Source organism: Polyodon spathula, chromosome 26 (genome assembly GCF_017654505.1).
Source record: "Polyodon spathula isolate WHYD16114869_AA chromosome 26, ASM1765450v1, whole genome shotgun sequence".
NCBI lineage: Eukaryota > Metazoa > Chordata > Actinopteri > Acipenseriformes > Polyodontidae > Polyodon > Polyodon spathula.
In genome coordinates, this window is record NC_054559.1 from 20,429,080 (window position 1) to 20,438,570 (window position 9,491).

A 9,491-nucleotide genomic window follows, 5' to 3' on the forward strand; every position below is an offset into this window, starting at 1 on the left:
GAGATGCTATCTCTGAATGATCAGGAATCCTCATTCCTGTCCCCATTGTTATGGGTCCCCCTGTTTCCCATGCTGCACCCCACTGCACTGCACTGGTGACCAGGGGTACCCTGTTAAAGATGAACGCACTTAGAAATGAATCTCTTTCAAATATAAAAATCTTTTCAGTTCTATCGAGATCTCTGATAATGAAATAAAGTTTGATGTTCATGCAACTAGTCTAGACACTTGAGGTCTTCTTTAACAATATTATAGAACTGTTTCACAAATGTGAAGCTGATTGCTGTTGCTGTTTCTGTCAGTGTTGCACAGTACTGTATATTCTGTACTATCTGTGAATGGATGATTTTTGTATTGGCAAGCAAGCATTGTCTAGAACAGTGAACACCACAGTAAAGACAAAGCCCCGGGACAGGGGTGTCAAGGTACAAGAGGCTGTTGTATTGTACAGAAGTTACTTGTTTGGGTTTTAAGGGGTTAATTGTGGTTAATTGTTCTTGCTTTTATTAACATTTTCAGATATGTTTTTTTTTTTTACAATCTGTTTCCGTCAGTGTTGATGCATGAGCTTTCAAATAAGATGCAAATCCAAATGAGTTTCTTCCTGGATAAATTCAAATGATTTGCTAAATAAATAAGAACATAAAAAAAACATGACAAGTCATTTATATAATTAAGAATATCAATAGTCCTAATACTGATCCCTGTGGTACCCCACTTGTTACGTTACTCCAGTTTGATGCCTGGCCTCTAATTATAACTCTCTGCTTTCTATCTTGTAACCAGTTATGAATACATGCTGCTGCTTTACTGTTTATTCCTACTGATTTAATCTTTAGATACAGTCTTTCCTACATCTAAAATGCATTTTGAAAAGCTAAGTAGATGATGCCACACGCACTGTCCTTGTCCACTCCAGTAGTCACTTCCTCTAGTAAATTAGTTAAACAAGACCTACCCTTCCTAAAGCCATGTTGTCTGTCTCCTATAATGTTGTTATCATATAAATATTCCTCTATTTTGGTCATTATTATAGTTTCCATGATTTTACATATGATTGATGTTAAACCTGTAGATCCGTAGTTCCAAGGTTCAAATTGATCTCCCTTTTTTAACTATAGGAACAACACTGCCAGTTTTCCAGTCTTGTGGGATGGCTCCTTTATTTATAGATTTGTTGAATATATAGAACTCACAACACCAAGCTTTTGTTTATTTTAGAAAGTTTATTCATGGCACCATGTGATACAAAGAGATTTGGAAGATATAATTTTTTTTGTACAGAGCTTTCTTCTGTCAGTATTGTTTGAGTAACGTAGTGACCACATGTTTTTAACTTTTTAAAATTAAAATGGGGGAATCCTTACATAGATCATCTTTAACATAAGTCTTCCTTTTTTGTTCATTTCTGACATGAAACTTAAATTTATTTTTGTAAGTGTATCAGGGACATTTACACTCAGTGCTTTGCCATGCTTGCCTGCTTATCATCAGGCTTTCCTATGCTTTTACTATGCTTTACTACAGTTTGTTGGGCTTGCTTGTGCCATGGTACGCCACAGCGAACTTGTAGAAGTTTTCGAACACTTAGTTGGGGGGTCGAGGGGGGAAGACGCCTCTCAATAAAAACATACTGCAAGCACCTAGCGCTGCCTGCTTTATAAGCCACAATGCTGCCAGCTATGAACAAAAACAAAGTCAAGTTAAAACTTTCCTCAACAGTTTTCCGGGCTGTTAATAAACCTGACGTGGTGGAAACAGGTCCCAAGGGTGCTGAAGCACACAGGCTCCTTCCCATGGTGCTCTCCTGCAGACCTGAAACCATAGCAACACCCCAAGCCAGCAGCCGAGAGCAGAACCAGGCAGCTAAGGCTACTCAAATGAATCTTAAGATTTTTTGCCACAATTTCCGGAGTGAAAAGCTTAGAATGTCTGCGTTCCTGACAACAGAAAGAAAAATCAGTTTCGTCATGCGTTCCCTTGCAAAATCTTGCCATAGTAAATTTTTTTGTTATGCTTTACCAAACCTGCCTGTGATTTATCATGCATTCCTATTCTTTTACTATGCTTTACTACAGTTAGTTGGGCTTGCTTGTGCCATGGCACACCCCAGTGAACTTGAACAAGTGTTAGAACGAAGCATGCTAATGGGGTGGCGGGGGCTGTAAGTCTTGCAATTTGAAAAAATAAAATGCCATCAAATACAAAGAAGCACTGCTCTGCAGTTGAGAGAGACTGGAAATTTCAGTTGGTTCTGCTAAGGGACTCTGCTTTCTGCAACCAAAGCAGCGCCCTACCTCTAGTCTTTTAAGAAAAAAAGAAAAAAAAAAAAAAAGAAAAAAAAAAAATATATATATATATATATATATATATATATATATATATATATAAAAACAGCAGTCTATTACTGCCGGTTCGAAGGAAGCTATGCTTTTGATTTCTCTGTCTGCGTCTGATCTTTATCTCTGCAGGGTGCGAGACTCAGAGACTCAGAGAGGTCTTCTGGAGATTTCAAAGCCGTCTTCAGCGCTCGGAGCTTAAAGAAAGAGAGAAAGAGTCATGTGCAGGTTACAAGCAGCAGCAGCAGCCCAGCGGTTGCCACTCAAAGCTCAGCACTGACCTACACTCACTCTGTGTGCAAAATACATGTGTGACCTCTTTAATGCTCTCTATAAACAGGTGTGTCTGTTTGTGTGTGTTTGTGTTCGGGCGGACACACACCGATAACATTACCTCAGTGAATACAATACGTAGTGCTACTGGTAGAATGATTCACAGTGGGAACTGGAACACAGTGTTGATCAATGGCAATGCCATGGTACTGTCTCAGTGCCCAGTGTCCCGGGCCAGATTCTCAACAGTATTTACTCTAAATCGTTACTAGCACAGTTTTAAAATGAGTAATCTCTTAAATTAAATTCAAATGAAATGAGTTGTTTATTTATGTATTGGGTACAAATAAGGAATCTCTGTGAGGGCTGGAGATGTCATTTGTACCATTGTACTGCTTGCTGTCACTTTTTGGGAGGATTTTTGCAAATGTTGCTGTTCTGGATTTTCGCAAATGCAGGCCACGGTTGTGTTGCTGCACTTTATCAGGTTAGGTTGCCATCTAGTGGTGATCAGGGCTTACTCCAGGATTTTCTATTAGGAAAGTAGTAAAACATATTTGCTGAAATCAGTAGTCACTGTATCCCATTTAACAAAACTGGTACAAGCAACAGGGAAACATGGGTACTTAGTGTATCTACTGCATTTAAACTGCAGCCCAGACAACAGCTTTGCAACTGCAGTCTGAGATGATGATCTTAAAACACTGCTAAACTGCAATCAAAATACACAAAGTTTAGGACTAGGTCATTTACTTATTTTTGAATCACATCAAATTGCATTGTTGCATTTACCTTTTTTAAAAAGATTAGCAGGACTACAAATACCAGAATGCTTTGCAGTTGGCGTAACTGAACTGAACTGATCCAATCTGTCTCTCTGGACCTGGAGTGAACTCGGTACCAAACGTGTACAAATTTAGCAGTTTACCATACCGTGTTCATACTATGCTTTTCCATTCTTTACTATCGTTACCTGTGAGGCACTATGCTTTCCTGTGTTTTACAAGGTTTTACAACTGGGGTTTACTACACTTTGTTATATACTTTTAATAAAAATAAGGGGGGGTGGTTTATAGAGAAAGAAATTGGCGTGTAACACTGAGACTGCTTCAGCGTGTGTGTGTGTCTCAGAAGTGTGTGTGGAGTGTGAGAATTGCCAAGGTGTGAGGTTCTCACTGCAGACGCTCTGGGATCAGGGACAGACGTTAGCCTCAGTAACACTGCACTTCCCATAGAGACTGTTCTCGCTTTTCACATTGTAGCTAGCATTCATCTGCATGGCTAGAAACTTCATTGCAAACGACTCCCCTGTGACAGGATTGGCCTTTTATAATGTGAAATGGTTGTGAGTTGTTAGTTATACATTGTACACGTGGTACACTTACACTGTACTCTGTTAGTTTGCTGCATGCTTACACCATGCATTTACATTGCTTTAGTTCATATTACAGCAGCCTCTCACTAATCCCAATTGATCCATAGTCCAAACCACGCCATCACAGCTGATAACATCTGTAGAAAACAAACTTCAGTATCATAATTCTATTTTTTGTAATCAGTGTAGCACCATTTGGTCCCAGATGGTTTGGATTAGCGAGAGTCCCCTATACAGTCTATCCTATCTCTAGCATGCCTTTATTACCAGTTTTGTTTTTTGCACAGGATGGAATATTGAGTGGTTGGGAGTCTAGAGGATCTACATGTAAATTTTGAAGCCAGTGCAATGTCTATTCCCATTTTGTACTGAATTATCACAGTTTTAACGTCATCATCCATATCTTTAAACACTGTATCACAAGCTATACAGCAATGTCTGTATATCTGTGTTTGTGTCTCTTTGTGTTTGAATATGAGTGCATATGTGTGCATGTATGATTGGACCGATCGTGTAAAGAAGTCTTTGTGTGTGTGTGTGTGATGTTTCTGTTTGTGTGTGCCTGTGTAAATACACAGACATGTTCCATATAACTCTTCTCTTCTCTCTCTCTCTTGTCTCTGTTTATTTCTGTCTGCGGGGCTCAGGGCAAAGTGGTTTCAGCAGTTAGGGCCTTTGCTTCATTCGGAAGTGTTTGTGGCGTGAGCTCAAAGCCCTGGTCAGCATCTACAAAATGCACTTTGCATTTTTAGTCTACTTAACACGCCAGCTATGAGAGCTGCTTTTTCCACTGCAGTTAAACCACTCTCAGCACTGCTCTGCAGAGCCCCTGATTTGACTCTCATGCTGTGTGTGCAGGGGAGGGGGGGGAAGGTGGGCATCTGGTCGACCCATCATCGTTAACCCCCTCCCCATGGGATCAGGGGTCACCGGGCACAATCAGGGCATGTCACCAGGTCACAGGTTTTCCATCACCCTTAATTCAAACAACCTCCTTCAAACCTTTTAGCCCTGGCCTTTAGCCTTGGTGTGGATGGGCTGTAGATTCTGTGTATCCAGCACTTACTATATACAGCTGCAGAAATATAAAGTGTATAATGTTCTGCAGCGTTTACCAAAGGGACTGACATTGTCCCTAGGACAGGTAGCTGCTTATTCGAAGATCCTCTCCCTGTCATTCGCTTGTGTTTTAAAAGTAAATCTCCTATGCGGTTCACTGGCTGGTAAGAACAGGGAACCCTCTGTTCAAGTGGATTTTAACACAGGTTTTATTGTATCATAGCTCATTCCACTGCAAACCAATCAGGCTACTATGCAATGAATGCTTTTACCATGGTTAACCATATTTTTTGTACTTTTTTTTTTTTTTTACGAGTTGTCTTACTGTACCTTTCCCATTGTGTACTGCATTGCATCTTTGTATGGTGCACTTTGCTCTGGCATTCTCCTGCTTTGGAAAGTACTTGAGGGGCTTCAGTGCAGCTCAACAAGAATGCACTGTTGAAAATCAAATTGCATAATGTGTGTGTTTTTTTAACTGTTTTTTTATGTTCAGCCTTGTGTCAAAGCTAAGCAAGCGTGTCTCTCACAAGCCCCCTGCCAGACAACACTGGCACCCATCAGAAGTCAGACATGTGAGAAGTCACGTGGAGTCGATCCCTGTAACTAAAACCTCCCTATGGTGGCGCAGGTGGTGTGTTGTGAATGTGTGAAGCCAGGCTATGCAGCGCTTTAGCAAAGAGTGCCCTTGGAGAAAAGCATGGCAAGCCCTAGCAGAGGGCAGGGTAACTCCCGCCCTAGAGGGCCAATCCACTCCCGGTGCTTAGAGCTGAGGGAGGCAGTGGGACCGTGAAGTTGGTCCCAGTTTGGCGAGCCACATAGTCTGGCCTAGCAAGCGTTGCAGCTCTGCAGTGGCAGTGCTGTGTACACAGTGCGCACACACACAGACAGACAGACCAAGGGAAGACCACAGATACATCATCAGTACATCACACTGCTTGAACTAAGAACCACCTGCGTACCATAGCTGACAATGGAGTGGTTAGGCTAGTGGTTACTGTTATTACAGGGCTGAGAACAACGGAGGGTTTAGACTAGCGCTCTTTAATAAGATGAGTGCATATGTGCGCATGTGTAAGGTGGTGACAGTGCTGGAGGTCCGGGAATGGAGTGTTTAGACTGGAGCTCATTATTCAAGTGCAGGGTAAGGACAGTGCTGGAGAGCTGAGAATGGAGTGCTTTGCAATGCAAGCTCCCCTGAAAGCCTTTTCCCTCTGTGAGTCTTGCTGACTGGCAATTGGGTGGTTTGGCCCAGTTCTCGTAGAATAGCACAGGCCCCTGTGGTGGTTAGGTTCTAATTCGGGCCCTGGAACGGTTTCTATAGCAACGCCAGTAAGAAGGCAGCAGTTGGTGCAGCTTAAAAATAGAAGCCTCTTTTATCCATCTCTCGGGCTGTCAGAGCAAGGGGAAGTCAGATATCACAGAAAAGGGGAACTCGCCTCTTCACACCTTGTAAACAAACATTTGAGCTAGCATTAAAAGACAGTCTTGTGGTCTGACACCAGCAAGCCTCTTATATTTGTCTTTAATTTTTTTAGTTGAGAATTAAGGTTTGTACGTCCCTCACTTACTCACTCACAGTAATAGCCAATACATTTCTTATCAGCTCTTACAAGCTTTATTAAGATTTTTCCAAGCCCCATTTTCATTGTGCTGAGAATCTTTTTTGGTTGTTAATTTGTTTTAGATTTTCTTCTTTTTTTTCTGTCAGTTCAAGATATGTACATATTTAAATTATAACACAATAAATAAATCGTGCATCCTGGCACCTTTGCTGTAGCCCACATGGTCCAAGACTGTCGCGGGGGGACCATTGGAGTGAGCTTGAACTAAAACACAATGAAGGGGTTTGGAACTAGAAATCAGCAGCAACTTCACATCTATAGTGGTGCCTTCAGAATTGCTACAGCCTGTTCCAGCTTTAAGGGCCAAACGGTCTTCAACAAAAGAAAAGGGGACCAGTGATAATCTTACTGGTAAGAAGCATGAAGCCAGCTTTGAGAACCATGGTTTGATGATTAAAGGGCTGACACTGTTTTGAGACTGTGGCACTGAGCACCCAAACTGGGCCTATCCCGTACGGCACCCCTGTGAATGCGAGTTTTTCAGGAATTCACTTTTAAAAATTATGTGAAACAAACAAGATGTATGTGTGAATTCATTTAGTAATTCAAATACAGGAAGTGGTTGTTTTTAGTTTTTTTTTTGAGAAGAATCTCGCCACATATTTCACTTTTTTAATGAAAAGAGGGTCACTGATACCACCTTTACTGTAAACTAAACCAAACTGCATTGACATGAAGAGGGAAGTACATTTCACAAGTAGATGAAGGACAGGGGAAATGTTAAAATTAATCAGACAAACAGTACTGTTGTGTGCTATAATGTTTAGTTTATTCGCTTTGTGCCCTCAGGACCAGCACAGGTACATCTCAATAGTACAAGCATTAATACAAAGAGAGACCTAAGTAGACCATGCAACAATAAAATAACAATACAATAATAAAATAGAGGGAGGGAGTGTGGCCTAATACAAGGGTTAGCTGAAGGACTGGGAGGGAGATAGTGTGGCCCTGTGCTAGCAGTAATTACAGGGGGGAGAGTGACTCATGTGGGGGGGCACACAGGCAAAGGGATGAGCTGTCTTCTTACATTATTAGACAGCGGTAACCATCTGAAGCTTGTGAGCCACCCCCTTTATCGCGAGTCTGTGATGACAGCGGAAGTCTTCGTCCCACTCTCGTGAAAGCCCTTTGAACTGTGAGTCACACACCACCAAGGATTCATATGTATTGCTTGTAAAAAGTTGTTTATCTCTGGGGGCTGAGATACCCTTTTGTTGTCTGGAGACAGATAAGTCACCACATCACCGTCCCAATCTGGCTTCTCAAGTTCAAGTCAAATTTGTTTGAATTTGTCCGTGACACTCGCTCTTCTTCAAAATATGTGAGTAGGATCTTTAATGTCCTTATAATTGACTGGCTTTTGGGTTTCAGGTCTTATGCAAAGAAAGCAGTCTGCAGTCGGCTTGCAGCATTTCCTAGGGTTAGACCAAGGTTACCGGCCAACTGCACTAAATTGTACTAAACTGTGACTGTGACTAACCGTGACTTACCTGAGACCACTGGACTGATCTGAACACAGGTCCCTGTTGGTGAAAGTCTTGTGTATTAACATTACCCAACTGTGTCGTTTACTCAAAGGCCAAGGAAGTGGGTCTGAGTTTCTATTGACCAGCCCACAGCCCAGTTCACGTGACACCATCCAATGTCTAATTTCTATGTTTATGGCTGTCTGAAGCAGAGATGGCTTTATGCAGAGCAGATTCAGTGACCTGTATTAGAGTTTTAGCTGGCGGTAATGGGATAACATGTAGAGAACAGACAGCAGGCAGGCCCTGTGTCCTCAGTCTCATCTGAAGGATGATGCCCCCAGTACTGGACAGACTTCATGTTGAGGTACTGGTTGAGTCCCAGAGGAGAGAGAAAGGGCCCTACTGACTGAGCCACCAAGATCTATCCATACAGCAAGTCTCCCAGCCACATACTGACCAGGCATGACTCTGCTGCTGCTGCTGCTTAGCTGTGAGATCAGAGCAGATCCTTCCAGCCCAAGACGCTGTAACAGTGACCAGGCTGTCACCTGCTGAGCGTCTGTGCTCACAACGTTGCTTTTCAAAAGTGTTTAACTCTTTTTCTATCTGTTTTCATCAGCTACTTGATGGAAATCAGTGGTCCTATGATACTTGTTGAGGGAAAGCACGGTGCTGACCCATTGACCCGGTCCAGCTGTCCTGTGGGAAATTACATAGGCTTTAACAATACCTGCCATGTGCTGCAGCATGCCTCTTTTATTGAAGTGTCAACAACATGCAACAACAATAACAACAGAACAGCATGACTGTTACTCTGTGACTGTTACAAGTGGCTTAAATATGCATTTCCTAAGCTGTATTTGTTTCCTTTGTTATCTGCTTACAGGAGGGTCCCGAATAAATAAATAAATAAATAAATAAATAAATAAATGGACAGATTGGTTCTCAAAAATAAATATAAAAGCACAAATTGGGGTGTCTCAGAATGTCCTTGTGATTGAAACAGCTGCTACGCGAGGCAAATGTGTTTTGTTACCTGCCTTTTTAACATTGGCAGGCTTCCCTTTCCTTTCAATAGAAACTGGTGCAAAGTCTGCACTGACAGAGAGAGATCTCAGGCAGTGCGGCTCAGAGTGTGGGACCCTGCATCATGCACAGCATTCAATGGTGCAGAGATTTCCTCAATCCGCAGCAATCTCATTGCAAAACGTTTCATCAGAGAGAGTTTTGAGTTCTACGAATGGACACTTCACAGCTCTGGTTGATGGTGCAAACTGAAGTTATGTTGTATTTTGTCCTTGCCAGCTTCTCTACTCACAACGAGCACCATGCAGAATTGGAATTGCTCAGG